Source organism: Myotis lucifugus, unplaced genomic scaffold (assembly GCF_000147115.1).
Source record: "Myotis lucifugus unplaced genomic scaffold, Myoluc2.0 scaffold_1167, whole genome shotgun sequence".
NCBI classification, from domain to species: domain Eukaryota; kingdom Metazoa; phylum Chordata; class Mammalia; order Chiroptera; family Vespertilionidae; genus Myotis; species Myotis lucifugus.
Window position 1 is genome coordinate 1 of NW_005872215.1, and position 10,288 is coordinate 10,288.

Sequence of the window (10,288 nt, forward strand, 5' to 3'; positions counted from 1 at the left end):
GCAGCTGTCACTTACCCAGTGACATGGAAGTTGATTATCCTATCTACATCTAGTTTTCTTATCTTTCAAATGGGAACAGTATGAGTGCCTACTATCTCATTGGTTTTACTGCAGAGCAAATAAGCCAGTCCCTGAAAAGCACTTCCCACAGTGCCTGCCAAGCAGGGAAAAAGGCAGACTGGGACTCTAGGATGACCAAAATGTTGCATCTTGCATATGAGAAGGTTTTCAATTGAATATAGTAACCTTTTAAAATGTGTTTATATTGACCGTTTTCTTCTCACCTATAAATCAAAAAGGACATGTTTTTAACCTTGTCATGAGGATGTAATGAAAAAAATATACATAAAGTGCCAAGCCCAAGACTTAGCCTGAGGGCTCAAGAAGCTTCCTGGCTTTCCCTCCCATTTCTCTCTACCAAAAGCCTAGGATTCAACTAAAGAACAATTAGGGAGTACTTACTGTGGGAAAAGTTAGGGGCTAGCTGCCAGGAAGCTCCCATGTGAATGACACCTGATCCCTGCCCCCTAGATGACAGGATGAGGGAGTATGAGATAGTAAGGACCCAGTGCCACAGAGGGATGACTAGAGGAAGGTGCCCCTACTCTCTGGGCAGTGTCTGGCCTTCACTCAAGCACCTGAATGAATGTGGGGATGCCTCACTTTAAGTAAACATGATCTGGATTTAGGACACCCCCAACAACAAATCCAATCAGCCCCCTGACAACTCTAATCTCCGTGCTCTATTTCCATAGCATTGTTAAACTTCCCTACTGCACTCACATGATTCCATTTTTAAAAAATGATCTTACAGAGCTTTTTAGGAACACACTGTTGTGTAGATATCAATGGAATTATTTACTTTAACTTAATTCATTTTAAAACTTCAGAGTAAAAACTTAAGAGCCTTTTCCATAAATCACTTGTTTTGTTGAAATTCATTTTTGGGAATTATAGTCATAATTGCAAGGAGTTTCTTTGACTTTGAATTCTCTTTTGCAAGAATCCAAATTTATTTTATTTCATTCTAACTTTTTATATAAAGTTTTTTTTAAAATCCTCACTAGAGGATATGCTTTTATTGATTTTAGAGAGAGACATACACATGAGAGAGGAACATGCATTGGTTGCCTCTCATATGCACCCTTACTGGGGATCAAAACCACAACCTGGGTATGTATCTAACCAGGAATCGAACCCATGACCATTCAGTGCATGATGGAATGATGCTCCAACCAACCGAGCCATGTGGGCCAGGGCAAATTTTTATTTTTTAAAAAAGGCAACTTTGAAGGAAATGTTAAGGTAAAAAACCATTGAAACCTGTAAAGAATTTTTGTGAGTTTATTTGAGCCAAACTGTCGACATATGCCGGGAAGCAGAACCTCAACGAATTGAGATAGTGCTCCAGAGAATGGCAGGGTTACATGCGTACTTATACATGAAATTCATTGGTGACAGATTTAAGGAGGTGGGATTAAGCGAAGCAGGGAAATCTATGTGATAGGATAAAAAGTAAAATGGACACATACTTAAGTGGGTGCAGGAACAATTAACATGATAAATGAAAGAATTTGCTGTATCTATCCTGGGCCCAGCACACCTGGCTGTGCCCTACGGGCTTCAGATACAGGGAAATCACAAGTTACCCAGACATTTCAAGGGTATGTTATCATAGATGCAGAAAGACAGATAGGCTCAGTTACAGTAAAGGTTGACCTTATCTGTGAAGATATTGGCTTAGAACGTAACTGCCCACCATAACTGCTTTTAGTTAAGGTTTAATTTCAGACCATTCTCTGTGGTTACTTTAGGTCTCTGAGTCTGCAAAATTGTCATGCAGGCCTCTCCTGAGCTTGTCAGGTCAGCATGTGGCCCCTTTCGTCCACAGAAAGAATTGGGCATATATTTTATGCCTTTTGTTATCTCATAGTCTAGATTTAGGAAACTTTTCTATTTGATTCAATACCAGGCACTTGATTGGAATAAAATGGGGGAAAGAAAATGTTTCAGAGTGTTTTCCTCATGTAAAACACACAATACCTTGCCTACTCAGTTAGCTGCTGCATATTCCCTCAGTCATTCACATCTTCTCTTTACACTGCATTGTGGCCTGTATTTTATTTTAGATCCTCAATATAGGCATGAACATCAGAAAGAAAAAACCTACATTTGTTTTCCAATTTGGGAAAAATGATTTAAAATGTTCGCTTCTCCCTGCAATTCACTTTAGCATTTCCATGTTTCTACTTTCCATTTATTACGGCACCCAAGGGTTCTAAGGAAGCCATATAAAAAGCACAGTTCCTGCTCTATACAGATTTATGAGCTGTCATGTCCCAAGACGGAGTCACAAATTCTGAGAAGGCCCAAACTAGAAAGAACTTTAAAGACCATCCAGTCCAACCAGCTCTTATTTTATTGTAACATGAGAAGTCATGAGTTGCCCAAGCAAATCAGGAAAAAAGCTGCTATTCATCTGATGTACCATTCATTAAAGTCATAAATGTACCCCTCTCCTTACGAAAGCCCACTGCTGTATGCAAAAATCTCGATTTACAAAAGGGATAAATGAGTGACGATTTATTTACACATTATTCAAAGTATTCTAAATAGAAGCTTCCATAATGCATGAAAACATTCCATAAAGTTAGATTTATCCACAGCTTCTCAGGAACAAACCCATAAAACAAGGCAGACCTGCACTGAAATAAAAGTTGTTAGAGGGGAGGGGAAGCCTGAATGTGCTTCAGGCTTTTCACGTGAATCTCCTTCAAATCCACTTGAGGCAGGTGGAGCCATCACATCCCCACCCCACTTTTACTGTTGAGCAAACAGACCAGGGAGATCAAGTAATTTAGCCGAGTGCTCATAACTAGTAAAGAAGACCTTCAGCTGCTAGCGTAACTGAGTTCACACAACCTTTCAGAAGATTAATTTAATGGCATATTCAACACAAATGTGACACTATTCTTCTCTGACCTTTATTTGGCTGGCCTGATTTTATCACATTTTTATATTTTAAAATCAATTTCCATTAGTTAAGTTGTATGAGTCGTTTAAATATTTTGAAAATTAACCCCTTACCATATATATGTGTGGCAAATATGTTCTCCCATGCAGTGAGCTTGCTTTTCATTTGTTGGTGATTTCTTTTGCTGTGCAGAAGCTTTCTATTTGATGTAGTCCCATTTGTTTATTTTCTCCTTTGTTCCCCTTGCCTAAGGCTTAGGAGATCTATCAGCAAACATGTTACAAGAGGTATCTAATATTTTGCTGCCTATGGTTTCTTGCAGAATTTTTATGGTTTCATGACTTACATTTAAGTCTTTTATCCATTTTGACTTCATTCTTGTGTATGGTGTAAGTTGGTGGCCTAGTTTCGTTTTTTTGCATGTATTTGTCCAATTTTTCCAACACCACTTATTGAAGAAACTGTCTTTACTCCATTATATGTTCTTGCCTCCTTTGTCAAATATTAATTGATCATAATGGCTTGGGTCAATTTCTGGGTTCTCTGTTCTGTTCCATTAATCTATATGCCCATTCTTGTGCCAGGACCAGGCTGTTTTGAGGCACAGTGGCTTGGTAGTATAACTTGATATCTGGTATTGTGATCCCTACCACTTTGCCCTTCTTTCTCAAGATTGCTGCAGCTATTCATGGTCTTTTTTGGTTCCATATAAATTTTGGAATATTTGTTCTAGATCAGTGAAATATGCCATTGGTATTATAAAGGAATTGCATTAAATTCATAGATTGCTTACAAATAATCCAATTAAAAAATACACACTTTTCCAAAGAGGACATAAAGCTGGCTAAGAGACACATGAAAAAATGCTCAGCCACTAATCAACAGAGAGATGCAAATTAAAACAACAATGAGGTAGCACCTCACACCTGTCAGAATAGCTATCATTAACAAATCAACAAAGGACAAGCGCTGGTGAAAATTTGGAGAAAGGGGAACCCTAGGACACTGCTGGTGGGAATGCAGACTGGTGTAGCCACTGTGGAAAACAGTATGGAGTTTCCTCAAAAAATTAAAAATGGAACTGCCATTTGACCCAGTGATCCCACTTCTAGGAATATATCCCAAGAAACCTGAAACACCAATCAAAAAGAATGTATGTACCCCTATGTTCAGAGCAGTACAATTTACAATAGCGAAGATCTGGAAACAGCCCAAATTAGATGAGTGGATAAAAAAAGCTGTGGTACATTTACACCATGGAATACTATGCAGCAGTAAGAAAGAAAGATTTCTTACCCTTTGGTATAGTATGGAGGGACCTGGAGAGTATTATACTAAGCCAAATAAGCCAGTCAGAGAAAGACAAGTATCACATGATCTCACTCATATGTGGAATGTAATGAACAAAATAAACTGATGAACAAAACAGATCCAGAGGCATAGAAGCATGGAACAAATTGACAAATCTCAGAGGGAAGGCAGGGTGATAGAGGGGATGGAGGGTGGGAAGAGATTAACCAAAGAACTTCTATGCATATCTGCATAACCCATGGACACAGACAATAGTGCAGTGAAGGCCTGAGCCAGGGGTCAATGTGAAAAAAATGGGGACATATGTAATACTTTCAACTATAAAGATAAATTTTTAAAAAAGAGAAAAGAACAGAAATCATTAAAAAAAATGATTTCCAAAGTAATCTTCCTTTGAAATGTACCAGCTTACAGCAGGATACATTGCTATATCCCTCGCCACCTACTCTCAAGAAAGACAAATGGCTCTGGCCAGTGTTGCTCAGTTCGTTGGGCCTCCTCCTGTGCACCACAAAGCTGCCGGTCAGATTCGAGGTCAAGGCCCATACTCAGGTTTTGGGCTGGACCCCCGGTGGGGAGCATGCAGGAGGCAGCTGATCGATGTTGCACTTTCATATCGATGTTCCTCTCTCTCTTCCTCTCTCTCTAAAAATCAATAAGCTATTCTTTTTTTAAGTACTTTATCCTTTAAAAAGAAAAGAGTGACAAATGACAGATCTTTATCAACATTGTCTGCATAACAAAATTTCAAGCTCAGTAACTGCAAAAATTAACCCCACACAGAATTTACCTTAAATAAACTGGTTGATTCAGAATGACTTAATCAATGGTATCAAGAAAATAAAATACATTTTTAGTGAGCACCACATGAGAAACTGGGTGACCAAAACCTATAAGCTGCTCAAGTTCAAAATTAACAGGTTCTCAACCTTCCTAATGCCGCGACCCTTTAATACAGTTCTTCATGTTGTGGTGACCCCTAACCATAAAATTATTTTCGTTGCTACTTAAGTAATTTTGCTACTGTTATGAACCGTAACATAAATATCTGATATGCAGGATGTATTTTCATTGTTTGCAACCCACAGGTTGACAACCGCTGGACTAGGAGTTTAGATACCCTGGATCCAGTTTTGTCTCTGCCTCTTACTTCTTGGGAACTGTTCCATTTTCAGTAAAACAGACATTATACTGGACACAGTATAATATAATTCTTGACCTATACTGGACACAGATTGTCCTGAGGGTCAATGGAGATAACATGTAGACTCAGAAACATGATGGTAGATAGCGCCATAAATAGCATTTTACAGCAGGAGGAGGAGGTCCAGAGAAGCGAAATGGTTTGAAAAGGTCACCCAATCTGGGTATGACAGAGCCAAGAATGAAGTTCATAATTTCGAGATTTTTCAGTCCTGAGCCTTTTTCAGGACACCTGGTGCTTTCTCTGTAACACTTTGCACCTATTGAATGTTGTACATTATTACTCAACATTATTTGCATGCCATCCTAGTTTCCCTTTGGTGAAGCCATTCTTTTCTTTTCTTCTTTTCTTCTCTTTTCTTTTCTCCTTCCTTCCTTCCTTCCTCCCCCCTTCCTTCCTTCCTTCCTCCCCCCTTCCTTCCTCCCTTCCTTTTAGCTAACATTGCATAAGTATCAGGTGTGCAACATTAAAATTTGACATCTGTGTGTAGTACCTCCTGCTCACCACTAGAAGCTTCCATTTGGCACCCCCATTCTTTTTTTCTCTTTTAAGTGAATTTATTGGGGTGACACTGGTTAATAAAACCATACAGGTTTCATGTGTACAACTCAATAAAAACATCACCTGCATCCAGCACTCACCACCCAAAGTCAAGTATATTTCTGTTCCCACTTACCTCTTCTTTGCCCACTTCTACCTCCAAACTCCTCCTTTCCACCTGGCTATCACCATACTGTTGTTCCTTTCTATTTGTCATATATATATTTTTTCTTAATCCATTCACCTTTTTTCACCCAGTCCTCAACTCTCCTCCCCTCTGACAGCTGTCAATCTGTTATGTACCTATGCTTCTTTCTATTTTGTTTGTCAAATGATTGTGTTGATTATATTCCACATATACCTGAGATCATATGGTACTGGCTCATTTGACTCAGCATGATACTCCCCAGGTCCATCCATGCTGTTGCAAAAGGTCAGATTTCCTTCTTTTTTACAGCCAAGTAGCATTCCACTGTATAAATGTACCACAGCTGTTTTTATCCACTCCCCCAATCTTAATTTAGAAAGTTAGGTCTCAAAATACATGCCTCCCAATTTAAAGACTAATATCTTAAAGCTGGAAATGCTCACTTAGGTCAATCAGACGGACTATATACATATATAAGAACTGATTCACCTACATCACTGAGAGGTAATGTTTGAGCAAAGTCCTCATGGCCATCTGATCTGTAAGGGTAGCAATCAAATGCTTTGGAGGCACTTTAATACACATGACACTTTCTTTGCAGCGTGTGTAAAACCAGACTGCATTATAAGTCGAAAAGCTTTGCTTTAGCCAAACATTGCATTATTACCCGAGAAGAGAGCTAGAGGAACCTTGGGGTCTGCCACAAGTTCCTGCCAACCTGAGGCAAGTCACGTGAGAAATACCCCCGGATTCAATCCCTAGGTGTGTGAAAAGGGGGTGATGCCAACAACCCTGAGTGTTTCTGCAAGCAACGCTGTGAAACTATTTGGAGGGACAGCGGGCGGAGCACAGGATGAAGGAGTGGACTCTCAGGGTTCCAGGCGCGCAGAGCCTACCCCGCGGCGCGTGGGGGTGACGCATGCGGACGCCCCTCCGGCTTTCTCAGTGCAGCCCCAGGAACCTAGAGGGGCACTCACCTGACCAGGAGCTCCAGGAAGATCACGTTACTGCAGCAGCCAGCGAACACCAGGCCCACCGCAAAGAGCAGGCCTATGGCCAGCTCAGGGAAGGGGAGCACGCACGCGGAGGAAGCGCCCGCCTAGACCACTACCTCCGCTTTGGCACAAAACTTCCTCCCTTCCCAGAGCGCTGTTCTTCACCTGCACCACCACCAACGCTCCCAGCCAGATGAGCTGTAGTTCATTATCAGCCCCGACCCCATTCATTTGAGGGGGCGATCTGGTCCCAGCCAGACTACATATCCCAGGATGCCCCTCGCACTTGACACACTGCTGGGAGGTGTCCCGCCTCTGCTGGGACCTCAACTCCAGAAGAGAGAGGAGCAAGGTTCTCCTCATGCCACTCGCGATAGGCAGCCGCAGGGTTTGTTGGGAAGTGAAGTTCAACCCTGCCTAGGTGGTTTCTGACGAGTAAGCCAAGGGCCCAGAGAGGGATGCGAGTGTCCCAGTCTCAACAAACACAGCGCCATTTTTTCTCGGTGGGAGAGGGGACAATATATACTTAGACAGGTTCCGATGGGCCCATGACGGGCCAAAAGGAAACAAAGCCACGGAAAATCTCCTAAGGGTGCCTCACTCGACAGATATCCTGTTAGCAGGACCTTGTGCTCTCGTGTGTGTGTGCGTGTGTGTGTGTGTGTGCCCGTGTGTGTGTGTGCGTGTGTGTGGCGGGAGGACGGGGTGGAGGAGGAAGGGTTGGAGGAGGAAGGGATAGGTGTATGGGTGTGGGTTTAGGTGTGGGAGTTTGTGTGTGCGCGCGCGCGCGCGAACATGTGCATCTGTGCCTGTACATCCGCACTCACGCACGGACACTCCTTACTTTGAACAGTCCGTCGCCATCCATGAACACCCTTCAGCCCCTGCCTTCTCAAAGACAACGCCCCCTGCACGTCCTTCCCGCCTCGGGTCTAGTCAGCAATGGGGAAGTCCAGTCACCTGTCTGTGATTTCCCCACTGGCAGTTGCAGGAGGGGGGCTTGCATTGACGCTTCTCTACCAGCAGAGGGCGGGGCGGGCTCTTCGGCCCCTGCCTCAGTCCACACAAATTCTATAACCCACAGCCAAAGAAGACTTCCTGGCCTGTCCATCTTATCGATACCCCGCCCATGCCCATCCACCCCACAACCCACACCCAGCCCTCCCCCCACCCCGCTCACTCTGTGGATGGATGGTCAGACCCCGCCCAGAGACCAAGTCCAGGCCTGGCCAACTGGGCTTGCCAAAGTCTCAGAAATTGGAAAGGCGGGATCAACCTTTTTTTTCTGAGGAGGGTATTTTGTTGTTGTTGTTTAATCGGAGGGAACGAGTTATTTTGTTTGTTTGTTTGTTTGTTTGTTTGTTTGTCTGTTTGTTTTTCCCACACCTTTTCGGGTGATTATGGCCAAGGTGAAAACAGCAACCGGTAAAATGAATCCCGAAAATGACTCGGTACAAAACCGGTCTTTTTCAGAGTTATTGAATAAAATAAAGGTTAACGAAACATCTTTCTAGGAGTTTTAAATCCTATTTCCAAACAGAAGAAACAACTCCATCATTGGCCCCAGGTCCCTGGCCATCCTCGCGCACACTGACTTGCTGGTGCTTTAGCTGGTGTCCATCATCGCATCGTCATCGTCCAGCAGGGCGTCCAAGTACTCGGCGTCCTTCATCACGCTGTCAGCGTCCAGCTGGGAGTCCAGCTCCTCGGTGTCCCTCACGGAGCTGTAAGCGTCCTTCTGGGCGTCCAGCTTTTTGGTGTCCCTCACGGCATGGTAAGCGCCCAGGTGGGCGTCCAACCTTTCGGTGTCCCTCATGGAGTTGTAAGCGCCCTTTTGGGCGTCCAACTGCTGGGTGCCCCTCATCGCGCTGTAAGCGTCCTGCTTGGCGTCCAACAGCTTGGGGGCCCTCATCGAGTTGTAAGCGTCCAGCTGGGCGTCCAACTCCTCCGCTGAGATCTGTCTCCTTGAATGGCGGCCAGTGCCCCTGCCTGTATGCAGGTTGCCTCCGCGGGAGCGGCCCTGAGTGGCGCCTGCGCCACCGCCGCCTCCGCTGCCTCCACCGCCGCCGCCGCCGAAGCCTCCAGATCCTCGGTTTGTAGTCACCCAGCGTCTGTTGACACTCGGTACCGGCCTGGGCTGCGTGACTATGTTGGAGGTGAGGATCTGGATGTGGAGGGGACTACCATCCAAAGGGTCGCCGTTGTACTGCTTCCTGGCTTCCAGGGCGTCTGCCTTGCGCTCAAAGTGCACGTGGGCTGTTCCCAGGCTGCGGCCAGAGCGGTCGTAATGGACAGCGGCCTGCTTCAGAGGCCCGAACTCCGCAAACAGCTGCTGGATGTCCATGTCGGACACTCTGAAGTCCAGGTTGGACAGTAGCAGCTTCCCCCCGGTCATCAGGCCGGCAAACCTGCCGAAGGCCCTGCGGAAGCGGTCGTGGTGCCACTCGTCGGGAAGCTGTCTCGGCCTGCTGTAGGGCGCCGGCCGGTTCCTGCCTCGGCCGAGGGCCGCCCTGTTCCGGAAAGGCCCGCTGCCCCAGCTCTCAGGGCCGGCGGCGGCCTGCACTCGGCCACCGCGGAGGCCTCCCTGGGAGCCGGCCCTGCCTTGATCCCAGCCTCGGTCCCTGCCCCCGCCGCGACCGTGGCCGTGGCCGTGGCCTCCCTGGGAGCCGGCCCGGCCTTGGTCCCAGCCTTGGTCCCAGCCTCGGTCCCGCCCCCGACCCCGCCCCGGCCCCCGCCCCCGACCCCGCCCCCGACGGGACCGAGGCCCCGGCTATGGCCATCCCGCTGGCTCCGGTCCAGCCAAATGATGTCGTCCAGTGACATGTGGATTTTGTCGGCCATGGCGGGCCCCGAATCAGCCTCGGCTCGAGCCCGTGCGGAGGCACGCCGGTCCTTCACTTCCCGCGCGGCGCCGGGGCTGTCCCAGATGTTGGGGTCCAGGCCCAGGGGTTCCCAAGGGTGTGGACAAGTCGGAGAAGAAGGAATGACACCGAGACAGCGTTCAGTGGATCAGCAGCCCAGCCAGGCTCTAGCCAGGTGCTCTAGCGGCTTCTATGTCCCGGGACCGGGTCTTGGCGAGACCTCTCTCCTGAAAGCTCCCTTGGAGAACGAGGACG

At 46.1% G+C, this 10,288-nt stretch overlaps 1 pseudogene; it reads right to left on the reverse strand.

Annotated features, from left to right (window-relative positions):
- Positions 1 to 8,778: 8,778 nt before the first annotated feature.
- LOC102426997 lies at positions 8,779 to 10,022 on the reverse strand (annotated as a pseudogene).
- Positions 10,023 to 10,288: the final 266 nt, after the last annotated feature.